This window comes from Thalassophryne amazonica, chromosome 1, assembly GCF_902500255.1.
Source record: "Thalassophryne amazonica chromosome 1, fThaAma1.1, whole genome shotgun sequence".
Classification (NCBI taxonomy): domain Eukaryota; kingdom Metazoa; phylum Chordata; class Actinopteri; order Batrachoidiformes; family Batrachoididae; genus Thalassophryne; species Thalassophryne amazonica.
Window position 1 is genome coordinate 163,074,847 of NC_047103.1, and position 26,203 is coordinate 163,101,049.

Consider the following 26,203-nt stretch of genomic DNA (forward strand, 5'->3'; position numbering starts at 1 on the left):
TCAGCCCTCAGAGTGGAACGAGCACCGTCGGCTGCATAATGTGACAAGCCTGTCACTGCTCGACGACACTCTTACACATGCACACGGTGGCATGCCCGCACGATGAACGCCCACCAGCAAATTGCCGTCCTGGCACACAACATCCACAGGCACAAGTGTTTCCCCCCCCCTCCCCGTCTCCAGGATCAGGATCACCGGTGCTCCGCGTTCACACATGCACTGATGCTGCAGCACTTACTCAGCCAACGCGGGAGGAGGGGAGTGAAAGAAAGAGTCGGGGTGGGTGGGTTGGGGAGGGGGAGAAGAAACTGGGAACAGAATGGCTGGAAGAGAAGGCAAAACGCGAGATGTGGCTTGACAGATCGACTGTGTTCATTATGTGCTGGAAGCGTCGGAGGACAGCGGCGAAAGTGCGCATCAAGTTGCGCTCACTGAGAGAGGCTTAAGCGTGAGAAAAATGGGTTGGAAAAGTGAATGGTTGGATGGATGGAGGGATGGCAGTGAGTCAGAGTTGCAGGAGGGGCGAATGCGTTTGAGAATACTGAGCAGACGTGCAGCTGTCACGGTGGAACACTGACACGAGGCAGGCGCAGGGTGAGACATTTGTAGCATGTGTGGAGAACTGGGTCGAAGAGAGAGGAAGGATGATAGAAAAGAGGAGGAGACGGGTGTTGAATCATTGCGTCTCGGGTGATTATTTCCCTCTCTCTCTCCCTGGAATGACTGCAGGTGGAGCACAGGCTGCTCGGCTCTTGCTGCAGTCTCTCTACGCTTCAGTGGGAGCACATTTTCACTGCAGAACGCTTTTCTATGCTGCACCCCACCTACCATCGCGTCACCTCCTCCTCCCACCCAGCACACCACAGCCACGGCAACGCAATCACAAACACATCAAAGCAAAGAGTGACTGAGATAAAGCAAGAGTGAGGACGGTGTTCTCGTGACACAAAGCTAGCAGAGATGGGGGCTGGAGGCGGAAAGCAGAATGCAAATGGTTTGGCTGCATGGAAATGTGCCGTCATTTAAAAAAAGAGCAGTTTTAAGAATGCACTTGAACATTTTACACCTACTCATCATAATCACATCAGTGCACATGTCACGTATTTATGTGCCCCTGTGTGAATTATGTCTTAATTCTAATTTGCACTGACTTTGCACCAGCTATTATTTGGGTCATTCAACACAGCCGGCAGCGGACCTGTGTGTGTGTGTGTGTGTGCAGACTTTGAGAAGAGTAACGGGACTAGTATTTCAATCATCCATTTTTCTTGAGTGGCAACTTCTTCCACAAACTGTCATCGGCTTTCCTTCATTTTCCAGTTAGCCACACATGACCCCTGTCTTGTATTCTCCATCAGAGAGCATATGGGTAGCAAACAACTAACCATCATCGTCATCTTGGAATGAGCACATAGGAGTGTATCAATCCCAGAATTAGTAGATTTAGGGGGTTGGGTTGAGCAGTGTAGTGCACGGTCTGCCACAAAGACTCAGATTTCAAAGCTTTCATTCAGATTCACTGAATCAAGAACAGCTGTAATATATGATAGGAAGCAGCTGGTCCACTTTTCAATCATCAATTCAAGATCAAAAGCAAATGTGCATATTTAAAAAAAAATTGTCAGTACTATCTTACCTCTCTGCTGCTTGCAGTCGCTGACCTGGATGCTACATCCTCCACCACACTGCCACCAGTAGGTCACTGTCTGATACCCAAGGATGGGCACCCCCCCCCCCCCCCCCCCCCGCTTCCTTCTGACTGCAGAATCTGAGATCTATATACTAGTCTGCTTTGTTGTGATGAGGACCTCCACAAAGTCTCTTCTAACATTCTCTACACTGTCACTCTGGATTAAAGTCTTTAACCTTTCTTGCTTCCTGGGTCTTTATGGTAGAACACAGCTTGGGATTTCGGCAAGGACGGTCGCACTCCTCCCCTCTCTTCTCCTCCTTTTTCTGTTCTCTATCTCCCCACCATGTCTCTCCATCCCCCTCACCCTGGCTCCCTCCCTGCCACCTTGAAGGCATCGCTGTTTTTACTGCTGCTGCCTTCAATCCCCCAAGCTGGGCGGCGTGTGACCCGCCTGCTGCGGCCTTCGCCCACTTTACCTCAATTCGGATGATGGACTGCTTCAAGTTTAGTGCACATAAACAATGTCAAATGTATATGTGTTGTCTTTAATTCTGATGTGTGCCATTATTACAGTAAACAAGTAATAATTGTGGATTAATCGGTGTATCTTGTCTGAGGTAATTGGAGTGTAAATTTTGTTGTTGCACTCATGTAATGACAATGACAATAAATCTCATCTCAAATGAACTGGGGAATGTGCTAATTCAGTGACTGATGTGTGCTTAATGAAATCACCGATTTAACAGTTCAGAATCTTGGTTGTGGCATGCTGTATATCCTTCAACCATCTGCCATTGTGAATGCTGGACTGTACATGGTTGATTAACTGTAACATTTCTATCACTGCATGAACTGACAGTTCTTTTACAGTTGTTTTTTTATTTGTTAGTATGGCCAAAGCAGATGGTCACCCCACTGACTCCGGTCTGCTTGAGGTTTCTTCCTACATTCAAAAAAAAGCCTCTTGGTTATTTTCCTTACTGGTGGGGTTGGTCATATTGTTTAAACCTTGCTGGTGTGACTATGTTGAGATTTGATGCTGTGTAAAAACATTAAATTTATTTGACAAATTCTGAGAAACGTGGAGAAAAAAAATTAATCGACATGCTTGCTGGTGAGATGAGAGAAATTAATGCTAAAAGTTCACTTTGCAAAGTCCGTCACTTAATAAAAATGTTAATTTGGTTCTCTGACAGAGCATTCTTGTATTTTTCCCCTTCACATTTTAATAATTTGTTTACCGAAAATCATTTAAACTCACGTCACCAAAGGAAAGGTGTTTGTGTGAATTATTTCACAAATTCTAAGCTAACAGGTTTTCGAAAAAAACCTTTTTTCTTCTAGTGGATGAAAGATCAGAGCAGGCTTCCACCAGTTCCACACAATACAAAATGGTAAAGTTGGGATTGTTCTTGGATTTCTTTTGGTATTAATACTGAGACGATGCAGATGAAATGTCTTGTTCAAGGATACAGACAACATGACTGGGAATCATACCTCCATATTTGTTTGGTAGACCAACTCCTATCCCTCTGAGCTGCTCAATGGGTGATAGAAGAAGAAAGACAAAGAGGAAAAAAAACTCAGTGTTTGACTGGCATTTAAATACACTTTTCCACTATTTACTGGTTTGGCAGCATTTGCAAAACATGAACAGGATTTAAACTTCAAGTGGGTCAGTCAGTATTCCGCCCAGCCCTGATTGGTAACATCAAACATTCGCATGATCTCGATCTTTCTTGAAATCCTGCTGCTTTATGACATCACAAGGACACATATTTCACACTTCTTCCTTGGTGTTCACGTCCAGCACAGATCTATATCTATACTGGAAATTTACACGTGCTGTCTGAACGCAAACATCCCAGATGTTTCACGATGTTGTGCTTCTGTATTTGCTTCGCCGTAAGCAGCTTGTGACTTCTATTGACTGGACCGTCACTGTGTCAATACCTCTGACTGGAGACACAGTCCTCACACGGGTTAAAAGCAGGATTCTACCCGTGTCATTATTTGCATTGGCTGTGGATTCTTTCTTGGCACAAGTATACACTTCTGTCTGGGATTTTAATATTTCTCTTCAAAGAGCCATTTCACCTTCCCAGCGCAGATGAGTGTGACATTAAGACGTTTACATGCGGCGTACTGTGACTGGGCATGTGTCCCACTCTCTTGGCAATGTGCTGACCCATCTCATTAGCCATAAGCAACTTGCATAATCACTGTTGACTCGTATTGACTGGCCTGCCACTCTGCTTACAGCTCTTTGACTGGACCATGTGAAAAAAGTGGAGGCTGAAGGGAAAAAACCATCCCTCTGAATTTTGTTGTTATTCTCAGAATAAAAATATATCATTTGTCACCAGTTACACATTTATCTTCTGCTGCACAAAGGCTGTTTACAGTTTTGTTAAAACACTAAACTCCACAGTGCCGTGAACATAACACAACTCCAACACAGCTGTCAGCTTTTACACACAAGTCAGAATTGAACACACACGTTTCTAATGACGTGATCAGACAAACTGGGCAGGATAAAAGTCAGGTCAGAGTACACAGGCAGCACATGGGCATCCATCTACCATGGACAGAGACATACAGAGAGACAGAGGAGGAAGAGTTCATGTGAGAGGTGGTGGACGAGGAGAAAGGGGCAGAGGAACACCAAGCACACATGTTGTCCTGATACATGAGCGGTTCACCAACAACCAGCTAGAGATGTCCCGATCAGGTTTTTTTGGCCCTGATCCGATTCCAAGTCATCTGATTTTGAGTATCTGCCGATACCGAGTCCCGATCTGATACTTTAAAAAACTGAATGAACAAATGCTAAATATATAATAATTTCATTTTAATCACCTTATTTTATTATTTATCACTTAAACAGTGCACTTCTCCTTGAGGTAGCTTGAACAATCAAGTAATAATCTACCAGACTTAAAAAGAAAATGTACAAATTTCCATGTTATTTTATTTGTCTAAAAATAAATGTCTGAGGTTCCTTATGTTAAACAAGAAATGAGCTAATCTGAAATAACAGGTGGTTTTATTTTACAGATGAAAGGTTTCTAAAGAACCATTTATTGATTTGGCTATTTTAATTACAAGTGTTCTAAACTTTTTTAAACAGTAATCAGAAATTTTGAGGTAACAAACAACAACAAAAAACATTTTCAAGGATTTTTCTTCAGAAAACTGCTCCAGATCAGTGGTTTCTGCACCGATCTGTTTTGTACAGATCAGTGGTTTCTGCCACCAGTCTTCCGTGTTTTGGCCCAACGCGTCATTCCTATTGCACAGCATGAAGCTACGTCACAGCTCAGAGCGTCAAAAGTTGGATTGGGTTGAACTTATGTTTTTTTCTTTTGTTCAATAAAAACAATAATAAAATTTAAAAAAAAAGACTGGGTTGAACTTTGACCGCATCAGCCTGCCGACAAGCGCCAATGCACGCTCCAGTCAGAAGCATCGCTTTAGCTCAGCTTTTGACGCGACACTTCTGATGCCTCTAAAAAGCAACATGTCTCATTGAAAATAATGCTTTTTAGACCGATTCTTGATGCCTCTGATGCTTCTGATGCGTGAAAGGCCCATTAATCTGCAATAATGATCTTGAAATAGCACTGATCAAAAGAATGAGGATAAAATCTATATCGGATTCTTGATCGGGATGCAATGTCCGATTTTGATCAAGTCTGAAACCACGTGATCGGGCCCGATTTCCGATCACGTGATCGGATCGGGTCATCCCTAAAACCAGCACTTCATAGGTTTTCTTTCCACCTTACAGTCCCTTTCTGAGTCCAATAGAGGAGTTATTCTCTGCGTGTCGGTGGAAGGTCTGTGACCGACAACCCCACATCAGGACAACTTTATTGGAGGCAGTGGAACCGGCCTGTGATGATATGACTGGAGTCTTGTGAAGGCTGGGTTTGGCACACCAGAGGGGTTTTTCCCCCTTTGCCTTGCCAGGGAAAATACTGCCTGAAATGTGGATGAATTCCTCTGGCCAGACCACACACAGACATGATGTTGGAGAATGAATCTCTGTGACTTGTGTAGTGCTTGATGTGCTTTTATTATTTGTTGTTGTGACATTGCTCAATATAGATAATGCATAGACTATGATCATTTTTTGCTAAATACATTTACAATCAACTTTCCAGTTGCCTACATGCCCTGGATGCTGTGTCCAAAGTTATTTTATGTCGTGTCTAAGGACCCCCTCACACATAGTACAAATGTGGGCGAATTACGGTGAGAGAACACGAATCAGTGAACCACAAGCCAACGTCAGGAGGGACACGGACAGGCAGGCCTGAATGATCCAGCTGTGATGGTTTCATGCACATGCATGAAACTGTCGCAGTGGGAACACATTGTGAGCAGCTGGAGCGTGTGGAATAACATCGCGCAGCTGCTGTGGCAAAAAGTAAAAAATACATGCCACCCGTGGGATTCAAACCTGCAATTTACAAAACCTCTGATTAACAGACAGAAACTTTGTCACTGCGCTGTCATCGCTGTCCTATAAAAGGTGCGCAAAATGCTTGACATATTTTCAACATATTTTTTTAAAAATACAATCACACACCATAAAAAACATTGCATTTTATTGAATCCCTCTTATCGAGTGGACAATACAAGTATGAACCGTCTGCTCCTCTGTAGATGACCCATGGTCACAGACATACAGTCATGAAATGACATGAATGGAGCAGTTCATACGCACTTATCATGTCCACATCTGCTGGCCTGGCGTGTCCATATGTCCAGCCCAACACGCCTGTCCTATGGACGGCATGCCGCAGGACAGACATCATGTCATGTGGAACAGAGCTCACGTGTGTGATGTGACATTCAGATCGCCCGCTGCGTGTTATGATCTGACAGTCTGTTTCATCTGGGGCAGCCTGTCAATGTGCGTGCCGTGCACTCGCTTGCTACAGCCCATCGCAACAGTGATATATGTTTTTATATATGTCCAAATGAGGACAGCAAGCAGACACATGCATGTCACAGTGGAGAGTTGTTAGCTCATGCCCTTCAAAACACGGTATGTGTTCCCCAGCTGGGATGTCCAGAACCAGAGATGTCAACAGCTGCTGCTGTCAGCAGACATGCCCTCTGTCAGTCCAGCCCGCACACCAATGTCATCCCCCCCCCCACCACCACCACCACCACCAGCAGGCCACACGTATGGCGGATGAGGAGGGCAGAGCACAACACGTAATTCACACGCATGGCACATGTGTTGCAGGGGAGCCGACACTTTGGCAGGCAACATGTGTGTTGCTGTTTTACAATGCCATATTCATGGGAGCACTTAGACAAATTTCACAGCCAGCTCGAAAGTGATTGTCTGCTCACTATTTTCGTGCTAACAGCACGAATGGCACCACATTTTCTAAGTGTCAAAGCGAGTAGTGTTAGATGTTCATGTGTGACACCTGGAATTTGGCCGACACATGCCGAGAAGGGGATTAAATGAGCACACGCAGGGCATACTCTGTCTTTCGGCTGCTTCTGTGTGTGAATGTTGTGGAGACAGCTGTATGAGGCATTTGAGGCAGCTCTGATTTTTCACGAATGGCATGCAATTCCTCCTTCGTGAGCTAGTCGACTTCAATTGTGTTAATGTGTGAAGGGGCCCTTGCAAATGCTCCTTTGTGAATATATTTTTGCTTACTGTGTGTACAATTTGAACACACTATTTGGTTTTGATCACAGGAAAACTAATTTTGAGGTGAAGAGTTTGGGGTTTTGTGAATGTAGTTTGAATTTTGGGATTTATGTCTAAGGTTTTTAGAAAATGGGTGGAGGTTTTAAGAAGTGTGTTTTAGCAATTGGGAAAAACTGTATTAGTTAAAATACAAGAACAATCAGAGATTTCTGACGTCCACCAATCTATATAGATCCAGATCACCTCCAAAATTTAGTAGACTCTTCCATGCCCTAATATCTATCTGTGGTGTAAATTTGGTGAGAATCCGTGAAGTAGTTTTGACATAATCCTTCAAAGCCTATATAAAGTGAAATCTTGATCCAAAATCTGGATCCAGATTACCTCCAAAATTCAGTGGAGTCTTCCATGATCTATATCTACTGTGGTGAAAATTTCAAATTTGGTGAGAATCCATGAAGTAGTTTTAATATAATCCTTTAAAGGCTATATAAAGTGAGTGAAATCTTGATCCGGATACGGATTCTGGATCACCTCCAAAATTTAATGGAGGTCTTCCATGGCCTAACATCTATCTGTGGTGAAAATTTCATCACAAATCTGTGCAGTAGTTTTAACGGTAATACTGCTAACAGACAGACAAATAAATAAATAAACGCCAATGGATCTACTGTGACCTTAGCGGACGTAATAACCGCATAGATTGACAACCTTTCACTTTTGTTAAACATTTAAATGATTCATGCAGGGGTGACTCCTGTCAACAGTGTTGGGTAATTTATGAAGTGATACTTCGTAATACACCTTTTAAACCTTCAAAACCAGACAGCAAAACCATTTAAATCTTTCACAACATACAAATGTAAAGCAAAAGCTAAGTACATGGTATTTGATTCAAAGGATGTTATTTGACACAAAGATTAATTAAAGCTAGCTAAGCTAGCATGCTAGGTAACGCTTGTTCAGGATGTTTAAACCATATTTTGCAGACTGGATGGTGGTTTTCAGAACAGGGTAGTTTGCGTGCAGGTATTAAAACTATGACTGATGTATTGCCTCAATAAACGTGGTTCTGCCAGTATAGTTAATGTCACCAAGGTATTGTTAGCTGCCAACTTAAGTCATACAAAAATTTCACTCAATGAAAATAAGCGCAAAACTCTTATGCCTTACTTTGTGGTACAATTAACAGCACCTACCTGTTTTATCTCAGATATCTGTAATGAAATGCTCAGAAAGGACAAACATGACTGAGTCCACAACATCTAGCGGTGAATGCTAGCAGCTGGACCCAGTACGCTACCTGTCACTCATAGCGACCACACCCATAATTATTCATAGCTTTATGGCTTAAAATAGCTTAAACTGATGAATTACATAAAAGTCATCCCCATACAGTTGTCAAACTGAAGCTACACAGTCCCAAAACATTTTGTGCCACGCTGTAAATATGTTTACTCTGCTATAAAACTGGACATTTTAAACTAGCCCCACCGCGAGCGTTAATTAAGAAGTAGCTTGGCGACACTGATGTTGTGTTGCTTACGATGGCAATATGCCCGTTGTGCGTTTTAATGCTCACACCACTGCTCAGTCTGCAAAAAGCATATGTTAATGAAACGTCTGAAACAATATTAGCATGTTAGCATTAGCATTGCTTCGCTGGTTTGTTAACGATGAGATGGAGACAAGCTAGTGCTTCATTCTTCCCACCCAGCTCGTGCTGGTATTGGCCATGTGTAACCTGGTGGAAAACATAATGCAGTTTACATTTAACACCACCAGAGGGCATTTTGTATTTGGGATACTCTCTTGGATCGTGCGAGACTTTCGAGCTCTATAAAAGGGGACCATGAGATTTAGGACGTCCTCTCGTCTTCCTGGTTGCGAAGTGCAGTGTTTGTTCGAGAGCGACGTCCCAGGGTTTTTGAGGTAAATTAATCTTCATCGTGTTGGTTACAGGGAATATGGAGTTGGATGCATTTGAGAGGGTTCACTGTGTGTATATGTTGCCGCTCTGGTGGATGGTCCTGGGGAACACCGAAGAGTGTGACGGCGAGGCGTGCAATCACACCCGTCAAATAGATTGGGTTTGAGGGCCCACATTATTGGTTTATCCACGTTTATCCTGCATGTAATGAAAGTTGCAGATGTAAAGTTTTTGACAAAAGGTGTAAATTTTCAGAATGCTAACTGCAGGTTGTCTGCTCTGTTTTTAAAAGCCATAACAGCTATTTTCTTTTCCTCCATTTTTAGTTATATTCTTTTCCTCCATTTGGTTTGTGTTTTCTTTTTGCTATTTTATTGCACAGACATTTTGTTTCATGTAGCTGTATATTTTTGGGAATGTGACAGTTGGTGGCTGTGTTTCTGCAAAATTGGATTAAAGGGGCATTTTTTGAGTGCACCGAGGCTGCACCGGAAATTTCCATAAAGGACACAGTTATGTGTCAGGGATAAGAGGTCACTGTTACAGGGTAAATAACGGACAACCCTCAATTTTTGTGACCTTCTCCTGCATTTATTTATTGTAAAAAAAATTGTATTTTCACTTTATAAAAAATGTTTATTTTGTTCAGAATTAAAGAACCCCAAAAAAACTATTCTTGTGTCCTGTGCAGTGTCAATTTTGCCAGGTTACACATGTTCCATTCCTTTACTCATTTTTGGGTTGGTCAGGAGTTAAGCACTAAAGTTAGCCATATTTGGAGACGCCCCACTCAACCTTCAGAGTTGCTCTTCAAAAAAAAAAAAAAAAAACTATGGCTGAGGTCATAGAGGGTTTGGCCCATTCGATATACAGTCTGTGATTTTAACATAAGGGTCTAAGAGGCTTAATTTGATTCTGGAGCACGCCTCAAGTGGCGACTCAAGGAATTGCAGGTTTTGGCATTTCCATGTTGGCTTCACTTTTAAGCACCCAAAGTTACTTGTTTTGCTTGAAAAAGCGCATTATCAAATGGACTGCAATATATAGCGCTTTTCCATCTGCATCGAGACGCTCAAAGCACTTTACAATAATGCCTCACATTCCACCCCAATGTGAGGGTGCTGCCATACAAGGCACCACCACTACACACTGGGAGCAATAGGGGATTAAAGACCTTGCCCAAGGGCCCTTAGAGTGATTTTTCAGTCAGGCTGCAATTTGAACTGACGATCTTCTGGTCTCAAGCCCAACGCTTAACCACTAGACCATCACCTCCTTATCATATTGCCAAAAGCAAATACCTCCTTGCTTGTGAACCTGCAGTTCCACTAAGAAACAAACATCATCATCATTATTCTTATTATGATTATGATTGGTTAGTGACTGCTAACCAGACACCACTCGAATACAAGCTGCATGAGGAAAGACAACAGGCGCCGTGTTAAGGAAGAGAATTAGTTTTCTGCACAAGCATCCCATTCAGATTCCATGCACGGAGTTTGCAGTGTGCTGAGCAGACAACAGATTAGGCCCCATCACACACCTCATCATTCATGAACACGCAGACTCATCTACCTTCTATTTCTCTCTCACTCATCCTTAGATTCACTCTTTCTCTCCTCCGTGCTTCCCGATGCATCACCTTGTCTTATTCTCTTTTCTACACTCCCTGCCTCAGTGTTCACATTCCTCCAGAATCCTCTCCATTCACACACTCACTCACTCATCTTCAACCGCTTCGGGGCTGGAGCCTATCCCAGCAGTCATAGGGTGTGAGGAGGGGGACACCCTGGACAGGACGTCAGTCTGTCGCAGGGCCACATACAGACAGACAAACACATCTACAGACACCTACGGACAATTTAAAGTTTCCAGTCCACCTAATCTGCATGTCCTTGGATGTAGGAGGAAGCCGGAGCACCTGGAGGGAACCCACGCAAACACGAGGAGAACATGCAAATTCCACACAGGAAGGCCACAGGTGGGAATTGATTCCCATGAACATCTTGCTGTGATGCATCAGTGCTAACCACTAAGCCACCTCTCTACTCATATAGCCTTAATTTGCTTTTACATACAAATTGGTGAGTTTTAATGGATCTTGCATGAACTCAGCACCATCACTGATCAGTAAAAATCCTGTTGATTTGTATTACAAATAAAAAAATTTTATCACAACAGTCACCAATTTATTTTAATGATGTACTTTTATCTCACGAATGCTTTTATAAGCCCAATTAGTGACAAAGTGAAATTAAAAGATGTTGACATTAAAGCAAGTTTATGCCAAAAGGTAAACAAATTAGCAAACGATCTAATTTAGGGGAAAAACACTTAAAACTAGAAGCACTCAGAGAGCGCAAACCTCCACCAAGGCCATTCCATCACATGGAATACCCTTTCGCAAAGAGACTTATACCATGTCGTTTCACATTTTCTAATAACAAGTTTATTCAATGAGGAGAACCAAATGCTAAATTATTGTTGTGTTGTAACTTAATTTTTGTTCAGCTTTTGTGACCCGTCTTCTTGAAGTTAGATTAAAAAAATGTTGAAATTGGCCCTATCCTGAAATGATAAAGAATCCTTAAAAAAATGACTGGATCCGGCTCGTGTTCTGGATCATTACCAAAATTTAATGACTTCTACGTTAGGCCAAGATACACCCCTGGTAAAAATTTCATTGAAATCCGTTGAGGATTTTTTGAGTAATCCTGCTAACAAACCAACCAACCAACAAATGGACGCAACCGAAAACATAACCTCCTTGGCGGAGGTAAAAATTGCTACTCACATTCAACATTATTTGCCCCAAGGCAACATACTCGTACAAGTAAGCTTTAAAGTGGTGAGGTTGCAAATTACATTATGCCGTCACCAGTCGTGATTTTGTTTCCCTTCACGTTTTGGCTTCTTTGGCTTTGGGGATTCATGCTCCCCTGCCTTCTTTTGTGTTAAGAAATATATATGATCCTCCATTTCACAAAAATGAAGGTTGTCAAACTTGCTAGCCTGCACTAGCAACCAGGAGACCCTGTATAACAGAGCAATATTCAATATTTTCCATGCTAAAAAAAAAAGGCAAAAGGTTGAGTAGGTGCAGTATGGCCCTTTTGGGCTACTGTATCAACATGGAGGTGCAACATGGCAGCTTCTCTGAAGGGGCCCGCTTGAATGTACATATTAAGGGCTCATTCTGTTTATGAGAGTACATCCATTTTTTTTTGTTGCAGGTAATTATATTGACATATGTCATATTGACATGATGGCATCACTCAGATGCCCCTTCACCAGTCTGCCCAATGCCCACCAGTCTGCCAAATCCTCTGACCTCTGACATCAACAAGGCATTTTGTCCACACAACTGCTGCTCACTGGATATCTTCTCTTTTTCAGACCATTCTCTGGAAACCCTAGAGACGGTTGTGCATGGAGCAGGTTTTCATCCAGGATGTCTCTGTACATTGCTGCATTCACATTTCCCTCAATCCTGACGAGTCTCCCAGTTCCTGCTGCTGAAAAACATCCCCACAGCATGATGTTGCCACCATGATGCTTCAATAGGGATGGTACCTGGTTTCCTCCAAACATTATGTCTGACATTCACACCAAAGAGTTCAATCTTTGTCTCATCAGACCAGAGAATTTTGTTTCTCATGGTCTGAGAGTCCTTCAAGGAGCCTTTTGTCAAACTCCAGGTGGGCTGCCATGTGCCTTTTACTAAGGAGTAGCTTCCGTCTGGCCACTCTACCATACAGGCCTGATTGGTGGATTGCTGCAGAGATGGTTGTCCTTCTGGAAGGTTCTCTCTCCACAGAGGAATGTTGGAGCTCTGATAGAGCACCATTGGGTTCTTGGTCACCTTCCTGACTAAAGTTCTTCTCCACGGGCGGCCAGCTCTAGGAAGAATCCTGGTGGATCCAAACTTCTTCCATTTATGGATGATGGAGTCCATTTGTTGTGGTCCTGTCCAGTTAGGGTCCCGTCTTGGTTGGTTTTGTCTTCTGTTCCTATTTTTCACACTTTATCCCAGCTTTTGTCTGAGTAATTTCCTCTCTATCATTCCTCTATTTTCTATCTGCCCCAGTAGTCCTTTGTCATTTCCTTCTCACAGTCACTTCCAGCTCCCTGCTCTGATAACACATCTTGTCTATTTTTTCTTGTCAAGTATTCTCTGCATTTGCTCTCTATCACCTGTCAGTATTTAGCACTCTCTACCTCCCTCTGGTGATCCTTTATGTCCTCACGGGTCTTAGTCTCTGTCTTTGCTTTACCTCCATCTAGTGCTCGTTTTTGTCCCTACACACAATTAGACATTATCACTGACACCTTGGTTGGTCTGCACCTGTATCTGATGAGAGAGGCTATTTAAAGTGACTCTGGTTTATCATGTTTGGAGCGTGGGTAAAAGTTGGTTTTGCACTTTGGTGTTTAATTCACTTTTTAACAAGAAAGACTTTTGTTTGAACCCAGTTTTGAATAAGAAGACCGGCATCTGTTTGAATCTTATTTTGTGTACAACAAATACTATTGGTATACTATTTCATTTTGGAAATACACTCCAAGCAGCAAAGATATTCCTTGGCTCTGCCGAATCTGTCTGGTACTCACCCCTTTTTATGAAGAGACATTTCAGTGCACTCTCCTTTACAGGAAGGAGTCCTCTATTGATATCACGTTTTCAGAAGAAGATAATCTTCAGTTTTTCCCTGCCACCTGTTGTCTGTGTTTTGACTCTTCTTCTAGGAAGAAAGGACATTCTTCCTTTCACCCAGTCTCTGAATGTCATCTGTGGCATACGAAGGAGTCTCCAGTTCTGATGAGCATTCCCCTGGAGCTCCCCCTAGCTGTGGAGTAGCATTTCTCCATGGCCCTCACCAGGTTTTGGAAGAGGACTCCCAACTCAGAGTTTTGTTGCCACGTTTTGTCTTTGCCGAGTTTCATTATCACTAATAAAACTGTGCTTTAACGCCACTCTCATTGTCTCAGCTGTCCTGCATCTAGGGGTTCCCCTCGTCCCTTGGTTCACCTCCTCCTGACCATAACACAACTGTGGTCACTTCAAGGCAGCAGAAATGTTTCTGTTCCCTTCCCCAGATTTGTACCTGGAGACAGTCCTGTCTCAGAGGTCTGCAGACAGTTCGTGCTCTGACATGCACTGTCAACTGTGGGACCTTATATGTAGATAGGTGTGTGTCTTTCTAAATCATGTCCAATCAACTGAATTTACTCCAAGTGGACTCCAATTAAGCTGTAGGAACATTTCAAGGATGATCAGTGGAAACAGGATGCACCTGAGCTCAATTTTGAGCTTCATGGGAAAGGCTGTAAATACTTATGTACATGTGATTTTTTTTTTTAATAAATTTGTAAAAATCTAAAAAGTCTGTGAGAAGTTATATATACATGTGACTTCTTATTTTTGTGTGTCTTTATAAATTTGCAAAAATCTAAAAAAAAAACCTTTCACATTGTCATAACGGAGTATTGTGTGTAGAATTTTGAGGAAAAAATTTTTTTCATCCATTTTGGAATAAGACTGTAACTTGTTACTGTTTATGCAACAGTACCACTGATATTCTGCTGTATTTGCCCTATTGACATATCCCATGATCCCTTGCATGCCAGAGAATCGCTGCAGTCAAACAACATAGAGAATCCACATGATGACAATTGTAAATGAATATTATACTCCAAAAATGTAATTTTTTTGCTTTCTGTCACGTTAATAAGAGACTGCATGCCCACAGTTTAACTATGGACAAAAGCGGGAATTGTAAAGAATAAATGAAAATATATGCTATTTTAGTCATAATTAGCTTTGCATGCTAACAATGCTAAAAGTTACCAAACTGAATAAAAGGTTATTTTTGAGAGTTTTTCCCCAACAATACCCTGAAAACTTGCTAAAACAATTATAACAAATAATCCGTGTCTGCTATGTTTAATCTGCGTGGAATTTAATAAACGCAAACTGAATTTCAGACATATATATATTAGTCTGGAACAAAGAGGACAAACAGTGTTGTAAAGAACAATAATCAAGCCGTTAAAGAGCAAACGTCACTTTCCCCCAGAACGACATGATCATGAGGCGAGTGTAGCTCACAGCAGCTCCCATTGAAAATAACGGAGAGACAGCCTGTGATTCTCACGTTTACATAAAACAAACATAATAACAATGTCTATAAACCCAGAGAATATATTCACAAGAGTTTTAGGCACAATATAAAAATAGTTTTATGTTGCGATGTTAATGCTGTTGTCCGTGTGCAGCAGTTAGAGTGCAGCCTGATCAGAGCGTCTCAATGCAGTTCTCAATGTTACTGAGATCTCGCAGCGCAACGACCTCTTCAAAGTTTTGCAGGATTTGAAACGTCAATCGGGCGAATTGTTGCATTATCATAAGAAACTAAACTGAATATATCTCTGCAGTGAGACTAAATTTTAAACTCACGAACATATCTGGAACATCAAATCTTTACAGGGATTCTATCTCGGATTCTCAGTGACACAATAACTGTAGAGCTGGTTAAAGCTAAAAGTCATCTTAATTCCACAAAATCTTAAATATTTATGGTAGCAAAATGAAGGTATACTGTTGCCTGGACACAACGTTGAAAATCTTTGAGGAGACAGGTTGATGTTTAGCATTAGCGCATTATATGCCAGGACAGAGTTCACTTGGATGCACTTACAGTGGAGTTCTATGAGCAGTGACACATCCGGGGCCTGTTGCCAAGGAAAACTCAGTTATCCAGGACTCCTCATGCACACACACACACACACACACACACACACACACACACACACACACACACCCTCCCATCTAGGAAAAGTGTATGTTAGTTATTGACAGGAAAGCCAGCCCAGTTTCTCTTTGCAGAGTCGTTTTATGCCACAATCAAATTGTGTAGCTAATATTTTATTTTATTAAATGTTAGCAGATTGTAGGTGTAGTCATTTAAATGTATTATAAAAGTTAAAAATCTTATGATCCGTTTCCTTCCATCAGTTCGTTTATGTTAGCGCTCTTTGTTAGCAGTTTGTTGTTGTTTTTTTCCCTGCAGCTTTTTTCCTGACCACACACACACACTGGTTGAAATACACACCTGCTTCTTCACTGGGTTTTATCTTTGGGATAAATAAAGTATTTCTGATTGTTTAATTATCTATTTAGTCCTCCCTGTCCCCACCTTTTGAGCATCAGGACGGTTGATACTTTACACATCTTCTGGTGCTTGTTCTCCGTGTTTATGTTTCCTGTTGCCAACCTTTGCTGCTGTTTTGTCTCCTCCAAGTTTACTCACCATCTTTTGGATTATATACCTGGTATGAAGATTGTTTGTGCTCTGACTCTGCTTGTGCTTTTGGACAGCCAGCTCTTCCTATTCCCTCACAGATACTGTTACCATGCGGACCACCCTTCCTATGCTAGCTGAATCCTGCCTGCTCAGCAGTTGTGAATAAACACCCTTTCACTTACCTAAGTGTGACGTTCTGTGTTGTGGACACTGTAGTTGTGTGCAAAACATGACAAAAATGTTCAGAGTAACAACTAGAAACCTTTTTTTTTTTTTTGTTAGCATGTCCACTTTCCTTGATAAGCATGCTAGTCAAGGTAGAATTTTCACAGAAGCCATTCATTGTGCATTTCATTTCAACATGATTTTGACACACAAATTCATGCCCGTGCCTATACCATGTTAATACTGAACATCTTTGAAGCAAGAAAAGCAACATGCACATACATGTAAGTTGTAAATCTCGAGTGGGAATGACATCACATCAAAATGCACTTGACCATGGCCAGGGTAGAATTTAGCACTGGCCTGATGGCCCAACAGCATTTTTAAAATGACATTTGGGCCACAAAACCCCAAAATTCACCGGCCTGTGAATCCATAATCCACTGAACTCCCAAGAGCATTTTCATAAGTATTGGGCATATTTGAAACAGCGTGCTGCATAATACACTGTCCCAGTGGTCTGAAACGATTTTTAAAAAATTACACTTGGGCCTATCTAGGCCACAAAACACCTTAGGTTCCTAGCCTGATAGTTAAACAGCAGTTTTAAATTAATATTGGGATTATTTGAACCACAATCTATAATTCACTGGCCTGATGGCCCAATAGCATTTTTTCCTGATTTGGGACACAAAATTTCATAATTCACTGGTCTAGTGGGCCAACAACATTCTTACAAGACTTTTGGGCCTATTTGGTCCACAGAACTCCACAATTCACCTGACTGATTGCCCAAGAGCATTTTTAATATTTTGGACCTATGTGGGACACAGTGCTGGCTAATTTACTGTCCCAGAGGCCCAAAGATATGCTTTTAAATTATTTTGGACCTATTTTGGCCATAAACTCTGTAAGTTACAAGCCTGATGGTCCAACAGCAGTTTTTAATGAATTTTGGGATTATTTGTGCCCCAAAACTTCACAATTCACTGAACAGATGGCCCAAGAGCATTTTAATGACTTTTGGACCTATTGGAACATACTACTGCATAATTGGGGCCACAAACTCCATAATTCACTGGTGTGATGGCCCAATAGCATATCTTTTATGATTTTGGGCCACTAAACTCCATAATTCACTGGTGTGATGGCCCAATAGCATATCTTTTATGATTTTGGGCCACTAAACTCCATAATTCACTGGTGTGATGGCCCAATACCATATTTTTATGACTGGAGCCATAAAACTCCATCATTCACTCCTGCAGTGGATTGATGGAAAAAGTAATCACTCAGTTTTCCACCAATCCACTGCAGATTAAAATGTGATGACCAAAAATCATGTATTGGGCTCCACACTCTATAATGACCGCTAACTTTCAAGAAACACATTTTTGATGACAGACACTTCAAAGTACGACTCTGTGATTGTCATATTTGGAATTTGGTTCACCTATCCACCACAATTTACAGTATGTGCCCATTCAACGACATAAACTTAATGTGCTTTCACGTATATTCTATTAAGTTAAGGATTCCTATTGTTACTCTGTCAGTGTTACTGTCGTCCTTTCACGGTCTGAAGAAGGACCGACCTGAGTCCAGCCGCAGCAAGCAGAAGGTAATCAGCGATGTAAATGCTGCTGATAAGCTGAAATCAGGTATCAGCCAGACGACAGCAGCGTAGTGCAACTCAACGGCACTGTTATCGTCACAATCAGCCCCAATCCTCTGCCAAATTAGAATCGACCCCTGACTGCACTCGGGGAATCGGGGACGGTTGATGCTTAGTGGTGCAGCTTCCATTTCTCAAAAAGAGATTTACAGGTCACCTATTGATCCACACTATTTGTAAATGACTTCTAACTATCGATCAGTATGGCTAGAAATAACCTGTTCTCTGATAACTGGTTATACACAAAGTGCAGCTCTTTTTCCAAAAGCAATAGCTCGGTGCTATAAAATCACTGCACACATGTAATGAAAGGACTGTTTAAAAAATGGGGATCAGCATCATTTTCAAAGTCACTGTAGCAGGATTCTGCTTGGAAAAAAGATGTCCTGCTATATAGTTGTGTAAAATCTGTGTTCCTGTTCCCAGAACACAGTGGCAGGATAATGTGGTGGCGGTTTTCATTAGGAATGAGTTGAGCCTGAGGGAAGCTATACGCCCCCCTCATGTCCGAACAACCACACTGGCACAGCGCTGCTGACGCTGGCGTTTTCCTGCACGTTCAGTGGTTTGCTTTTAGCCCCACTAATGTAGATACCTATGTAGGTTAAAGACCCCACCACCACCACCACCCCATGGTCAACAAACACGGCCATGCATGTGACAGAGAAGACGTCTGAAGGTGAACCCACCATTCAGATCCTACGTCTGGTCAGAGGGGGCGGCAACAATAAATCAAATAGGACAAACAACGTCAGAGGGGTGCAATTTAAAGGCAAATGAAAAATCACAATTTTTGCATATTTTTGTGGGTGTTTTTCCCCCCCAGCATGAACTGCTACTTAAATGTCCTGCAGCAACACCTCAATGGGGTTCAAGGCTGGATTTTGATGAGGAATAGAGCATTATTCTCTCCACCAACATGGTTGTTTTATCCACCGGTGTTTTGTGCTGATTTTCAGCAGAGTATCTCAAAAAGTGCAGTCAAATCTGAACATTTTCTGCAGGCCACTCATTTATTGTGATAAAAGCACAAGACTTAGATGAGTATTTCCATTTATATTATGTTACTCTAGATCAAATAAATGATTAATAATATATGATGCATCCAGAAAGTATTCACAGCGCTTCATATTTTCCACATTTTGTTATGTTTCAGTCTTATTCCAAAATTGAGTAAATTAATTTTTTCCCCTTTCAAAATTCAACTCACAACACCCCATAATAACAACATGAAAAGGTGTATCAAAACTTTATTGATGGACCTTTGGCAGCAATTATATCCTCAAATCTTCATGAATATGATGCCACAAGCTTGGTGCACCTATCTTTGGTCAGTTTTGTCCATTCCACTTTGCAGCACCTCCCAAGCTCCATCAGGTTGGATGGGGAGCGTCGGTGCACAGCCATTTTCAGATCTCTCCAGAGATGTTTAATCAGATTCAAGCCTGGGCTCTGGCTGGGCCACTCAAGGACATTTACAGAGTTGTCCTGAAGCCACTCCTTTGATATCTTGGCTGTGCTTAGGGTCATTGTCCTGCTGAAAGATGAACCGTTGCCCCAGTCTGAGGTCAAGAGCGCTCTGGAGCAGGTTTTCATCCAGGATGTCTCTGTACATTGCTACATTCATATTTCCCTCAATCCTGACTAGTCTCTCAGTTCCTGCTGCTGAAAAACATCCCCACAGCATGATGCTGCTACCACCATGCTTCACTGTAGGGATGGTGTCTGGTTTCCTCCAAACATGACGCCTGGCATTCACATGAACGAGCTCAATCTTTGTCTCGTCAGACTAGAGAATTTTGTTTCTCATGGTCTGAGTTTGCCTTTTGACAAACTCCAGGTGAGCTGCCATGTGCCTTTTGCTAAGGAGTGGCTTCTGTCTGGCCACTCTACCATACAGGCCTGATTGGTGGATTGCTGCATAGATGGTTCTCCTTCTGGAAGGTTCTCTCTCCACAGAGGAATGCTGAAGCTCTGACAGAGTGACCATCAGATTCTTGGTCACCTTCCTGACTTGGCCCATCCAACTCATGTTCCTATTAATAAATCAGGGCCAGAGAACGTCACAGAGACTTCAATCGAGCACCACCTCTAGTTTCAATCCCTGTTATCTTTGATTTTCTTGACAATTATAGAGCCAGTGGAAGGTCATATGGGTCTGCCTGCCACTTCAACAGGTTCATTTAGAGCACACATTCACCCTATTCACAAGCCAAATTAACTCATATTGTTGCCAAACCCTCAAAATAAAAAATAAAAATATGGATGGGTTGTAAGCCACCCCCATCCCAATGGAACAAATGGGCATTTTTTGTGGGGGACCAGTTTACATCCAATGACAGATATTTATGGACATTTCTGCATAGATGCATAAAATCCATTTTATTTTTTCTACATTTAGATCCAAAATATGAACTGAGATTGTTGTGTGTTGCACATTTTGATATGCAACACATGGGCATTATACTTGACAAAAGTACCTTTAAAATGGATTAAAGCATGTTAAAATTTAGAAAATACCCCTGGATCCCAGAGGGTTAAATGATATGACTTTATTAGTTCTGAGTACATTTTAAAAATAGTAAATATTTTTGGATAATTTTAAATTGCAGGGCAACATTTAGACAGACAAACACTGTCACAACCTACAGTCAAGTTAAAAATTCCAATTCACCAAACCTGCATGTCTTTGGATGTGGCAGGAAGCTGTTGCACTCGGAGGGAACATGCAAACTCCACACAGAAAGGCCTCAGGCAGGAAGCAAAGCCATGACCTTCTTGCTGTGAGGCAACAGTGCTAACCACTAATCCACCGTGCTGCCAAATCAAAGATGTTTGTCTTAAACTTTTTAATTGCCTCACATGGCCCACCTGCAGTATCTTGACAGCCCACCAGGGAACCTCAGCCCACACTTTGGGGACCACTGTTGTAGACAGATGGTTGTTGGTTCACCTTGATTACATTTGCAGGAAGAAAGGATCAGGATCTGTTTTTCCAATAAATCTGTACATTCAAATTGGGCTTTGTTGAAGATTTTCTAATAAATTCTACATTTGTCTCCTTAGTTCACTGTGAGCATCCAAATCTCACCATCATACAACAGGACAGTAAGGACCATGACCTTAAAGACCTGGACCTCAGTCTGTCCAAGAGCATACAGACCAAGAGTCCTGCTTTCTGAATGATGGGACTTTTTCCATTTAAACCCCTGATCCTTTCTGCTGTGTTTTGGAATTTGAGACTCTTAATTCCCTAAATGAGGCAAAGAATCGATGGGAAGAGAAGCGGCCCTTAGAGTAATTATACACATTCATCACCAATCACAGCCTTGGGTTTGAACGCCAACTGCCAACATGCTGTGGTACTCTCAGGCAAAGTGACAGTCAAGCTCAATCAGGTCTGTCCATAAAGCACGAGTCAGCAGTGTGATATCAGCGGAGTAACTGGGGGGCAATTTTCTGTGCTGGGGACAAAGTGGCAGAAGATGAGATGAGAGAAAATCACTGCAAAGTTGAACGTGAAAGGAGAGAACTGCTGCCTTCTGGATAATCACAGAACGTGTCGTTCACATTGTCGACTAGGTGACGCAAAAAAGCTCCTTACAAGACAAACAATTAGGATGAGAGATCTTTCAGAATCCAGACTGGATTTTATGGGCCAAAGAGATGCAGTCTGACTACCTCACACCATCGAGTGCAGCGGAGAGCAGGAAATCTTTCAAACAGTGGTAAAAGCACCGCGCTTAGAAAAAAAAAAGTTCGGTGATATTACTATGTGTTTTGGAGTATAAATCTCAGTAAAATACAAGTGGCACCAGTCAAAAAATGTCTCCTGAAGAGGTAAAAAACGTTGCATAAGAGTCCCATGAATCAGGTCTTGGGACCTTTGTATGTTATTGGAAATGTATTGTTGGTATTTACTTTACACCTGGTCATTTGTCCCTGTCCACTGAAACAGCACACCAGACCCACCATCACTTCCATGTGAGCCCACATGGAAGTGATGCCGTGTTGTTTGTTTGGGCTGAGCCCAAACAAATCCCACGGTTGTAGTAGCAATCGGGTGCTCACCTGTGAACTCCCCACCCAGGCCTAGCTCCAGGAGGAGGCCCCAGTCTACTGGATCTGGGTGAGGTGACTCCATCCTTTTGTGTGACCATTCGTACTGGGTCTTTTGACTCACCCCTTGTCTGTCTCCTCACCTGAGACAAGTTTGCTAAGGGCGGCCCTACCAGAAATACAAAAATACAAACCCCTCCACCACGACAAGGTGGCGATCCAAGGAAGGGAAGACTTACAGGATTTGGCTGAGGATAGGGGAGCTTGGGATGAGCTGTTTAGTCTGCTGCCACCATGACCCAAAATGAATGAATGAATTTACTTTTTATTATTTAGTTTATTTGTGCTTAGTGCTGTGATTAATAATAATAATCACAATAATAATACAGGACGTCCCAAACTAGTAAAAAAAGAAAGATATATATACTCTTGAAAATACCAAATTCTTTATCAAGAGGCCAGTTGAATTTTCAAGATGATTAAAAAAAATGAATAAATAAAATTGTCACCATTCTGATGTACTGAATTGCGCAATATCTCATGATGAGGACCAACTTGGTTGATCTTGGTGTTCAAATCTAGGTTTTTGACTTCTAGGAAGTAAGTCTCATATACATAATTATTGTATGGCCTTGCCTTACAATATAAAGCGCCTTGGGGCAACTGTTTGTTATGATTTGGTGCTATATAAAAAAAATTGATTGATTGATTGATTGATATAGGCCCCGGGGGCCATCAGGCCCATGCTTATCCTCATTTATGTTCTACGTGGTTAAAAAGGAATGATTTTGATGGTAGGATCATCAATATTGAGCAATTCTATACATATTTATCACCAAACGGAATTTCTATATGAAATATTTCAGCCATCATGGAAACTGGCAGATCCAGACTGAGGGTGTGGAGATGCCAGGACATACAGGATAGCTACAAGTACGTGAGAATCCCACAAGCCAACAGGAACGATTAATAGAATAAGATCGGAGCCACCAATAATACATACACCCTCCCAGTCATTGGATACCCAGTTGGAATAACAAGTTGGCCACAGGAGGAGATAGATGCCCGCTGATGTCAACACACAATGCACAGAGGTTTCCATTCAAAGTCCAGTACCCCGAGGCTCTATGAGCAACAGAAAAAGTCAGGGCGAGGATTGGTGAGTGTCAGAGCCACAATCCAGGATGAGACAAGGAGCATCCATGAATACATCACAAAGATGGCCGCCCGAGATCAACTGCTGTAAAGAATGCTTCAGACAGCTTAAGACAGAAGGATAAGGAACAGGAGGAGGAGATATCATGGAAGACCAAGCCCCTCCATGGGATGTACTGTACCATTAACAGATAGAGGAAGTGGCTGACATCAAAACATCCTACTACTAGATAGAAAAGGCTGGTCTAAAAGACAGCACAGAGGCTCTGATCATGGCAGCACAATAACAAGCACAAAGCACCAGATCCATAGAGACAGGAGTCTACCACAGCCGACAGGACCCAATTTGCAGGCTGTGCAAATATTCCCCAGAAGACACTCCAGCACATAGTAGCAGGATGCAAGGTGCAAGCTGGGACAGTGTACAACCAAATGTCAGGAATCTTGTACAGGAACATCTACGCCACATACAAATTATAAGTCTCAATGGGAGACATCACCAAACGTGGTTGAGAACAACAGTGGGTCCTGTGGGACATCAAATTCCAGACAAACAAGCAGTTGCTGTCCAACCAACCAGACATATCAGTGGCTGACAAGGGAAAGAAGTCACATTTGTGATTGATGTGGCAATCCCAGCTGACAACAACATCAGAAAGAAAAGGGTGCGAGAAAATGGAGAAGTACCAAGAGCTGAAGGAGCAACTGGAGCAAATGTGGAAGGTAAAGTCCAAGGTGGTCCCAGTGGTAATGGGGGCACTAGGAGCTGGAAGCCCCAGATTGGAAGAGTGGCTCCAGCAGATTCCAGGCACAACATCAGAGGTCTGTGTCCAGAAGAGTGCAGTCCAAGAAACAGCTAAGATACTACACCAAACCCCTCAAACTCCCAGACCTATGGTAGAGGCCCCCAGCTTGAGGAACACGTATGCATTGGGGGTGGACGATATTTTTTTATATATATATAATCCAATAGTAAGGTGTATGAATGTATAGTTAGGTGACACTGACATAGGAAGGCAGGCAGAGAGATGTGCATCAACCTTCTTTCTTGTCCTAGAGGTGTGGCCAAATGATGAAACAGTGGTTGGTTTCCCTTTACTAAAGAAAATTGCATATTATATTGTAGATTATGTGGAGAGTGATGACTCGTCAGCATCTGCTAGAACTTGCTCACGGGTTCACTCTGTTCACTAAAGCTTAAATTCTATCACATTCTGTTTATGCTGATTAAACCAATTTGCCACATCTAAGATTTTGTCATATGATTCAGAATTTTTCCATCAAATTATATTCTCTAGAGTTTGTCTGTGTTGTCTGTCCTACTCCTGCCAGGTTCTATGGCCAGTTTTCACTAAACTTGATACATGGATGATGTTCACCATCAAAATTGTCCATAAGCATTTTGTCAAAGGTCAAGGTAATTGGGATCAAAGATTAAAATTTAAGTTGTGGGGTTTCTTTCCCTTCACTCTGATTTGTAAAAAATCTGGCACACAAATTGTCAGGGACCTGGACCCAAAAAAGGCTGGACACAAATGTGAGACTCACACAAGAGCGTAGTGTAAAAAATGGTTTTACTGACGAGCCGGAAAAAGGTCAGTACACGGGCAAGCAAGCCAAAATCAGCATCAGTATCCCAAACGAGACAAGGTCGAGGTCAAAAACAGGCAATAGGTTCAGAAAATGGCAAGCAAAAATGAGATCAAGAACTATGGCAAAAGAGCTGGAACGAAGACACAAAGGAACAACGAACTGTCAAAAGTATGGGAAAAAGCAGAGGGTTTAAATAACAAGAGTGATTAGTGAAATGAGACACAGGTGTGGGAGCACAACCAGGAAGAGGGCGTGGCAAACAAAAGGGACAAGAAACACCCAAATCCCAACCACCAGACAAGAGAGTGCAGTCAGAAAAACACCAAGCAAATCAGACACCATGTTAAGAAAACCTTAACATGAGCACAATGAAAATACATGAATCCCAACATGGCAAAACCACCCACATGACACAAATGGAGACGGGTTCCGAAATTACCCAGAGAGGTCAAATTTACTAACGGTCAATCAGTGAGTCCAAGGATGTGTATTCTTGTCTGTTTGTTGGCCTACTAGGCCTCCCAGGGTCTTTTGCTGATTTTAACCAATCTTGATGGGTCAATTAGAGTTGACCCTGAATTCACCTAAAAGAATAGGCAAAGGTCAAGGAATTAGATTTTTCTACTCAATTTTGAACAAATGTGCCACACACTCAGGTGAATTACAGAATTACCCAAGCAAGGTCAGCCAGAGGTCAGTCATTTGGGTGAAGGTCAAGGTCATTGCAGGCAAATGTCAGATAGCCAGTAGCCTTGGCTGTCTTCATGCCTGCAGGAACTATTGCTTATTTTTGAAAAATTCCTCATGTTTTGCACACGCTTGTTGGATTGTTGGCTGACTAAAGGTCTAACTTTCAAATTTTGTGGGTAAATCTAGAAAAGGGAGAGAACATGTTCATGTTTGTAAAATGAGACGCGATATATAGAATGCACCATAATACTGACAAGATAGGAGGAGTTTGGTGTAAGTATGCACTCAAACAAGTGCCAGTCGACAGAGACTGCAG

General features: G+C 42.1%; 2 long non-coding RNA genes across 2 annotated transcripts; one reads left to right on the forward strand and one right to left on the reverse strand.

Annotated features, from left to right (window-relative positions):
• LOC117517402 lies at positions 1-18,336 on the forward strand. Its single transcript, XR_004562719.1, has 3 exons — positions 1-157; positions 2,537-2,539; positions 18,327-18,336. It is a non-coding gene; the product is annotated as an uncharacterized LOC117517402 (long non-coding RNA).
• Positions 7,877-25,173, reverse strand: LOC117517408. The gene is made up of 3 exons (XR_004562720.1): positions 25,098-25,173; positions 15,807-15,811; positions 7,877-7,887 (listed from the first exon to the last, which is right to left on the reverse strand). It is a non-coding gene; the product is annotated as an uncharacterized LOC117517408 (long non-coding RNA).
• Positions 25,174-26,203: the final 1,030 nt, after the last annotated feature.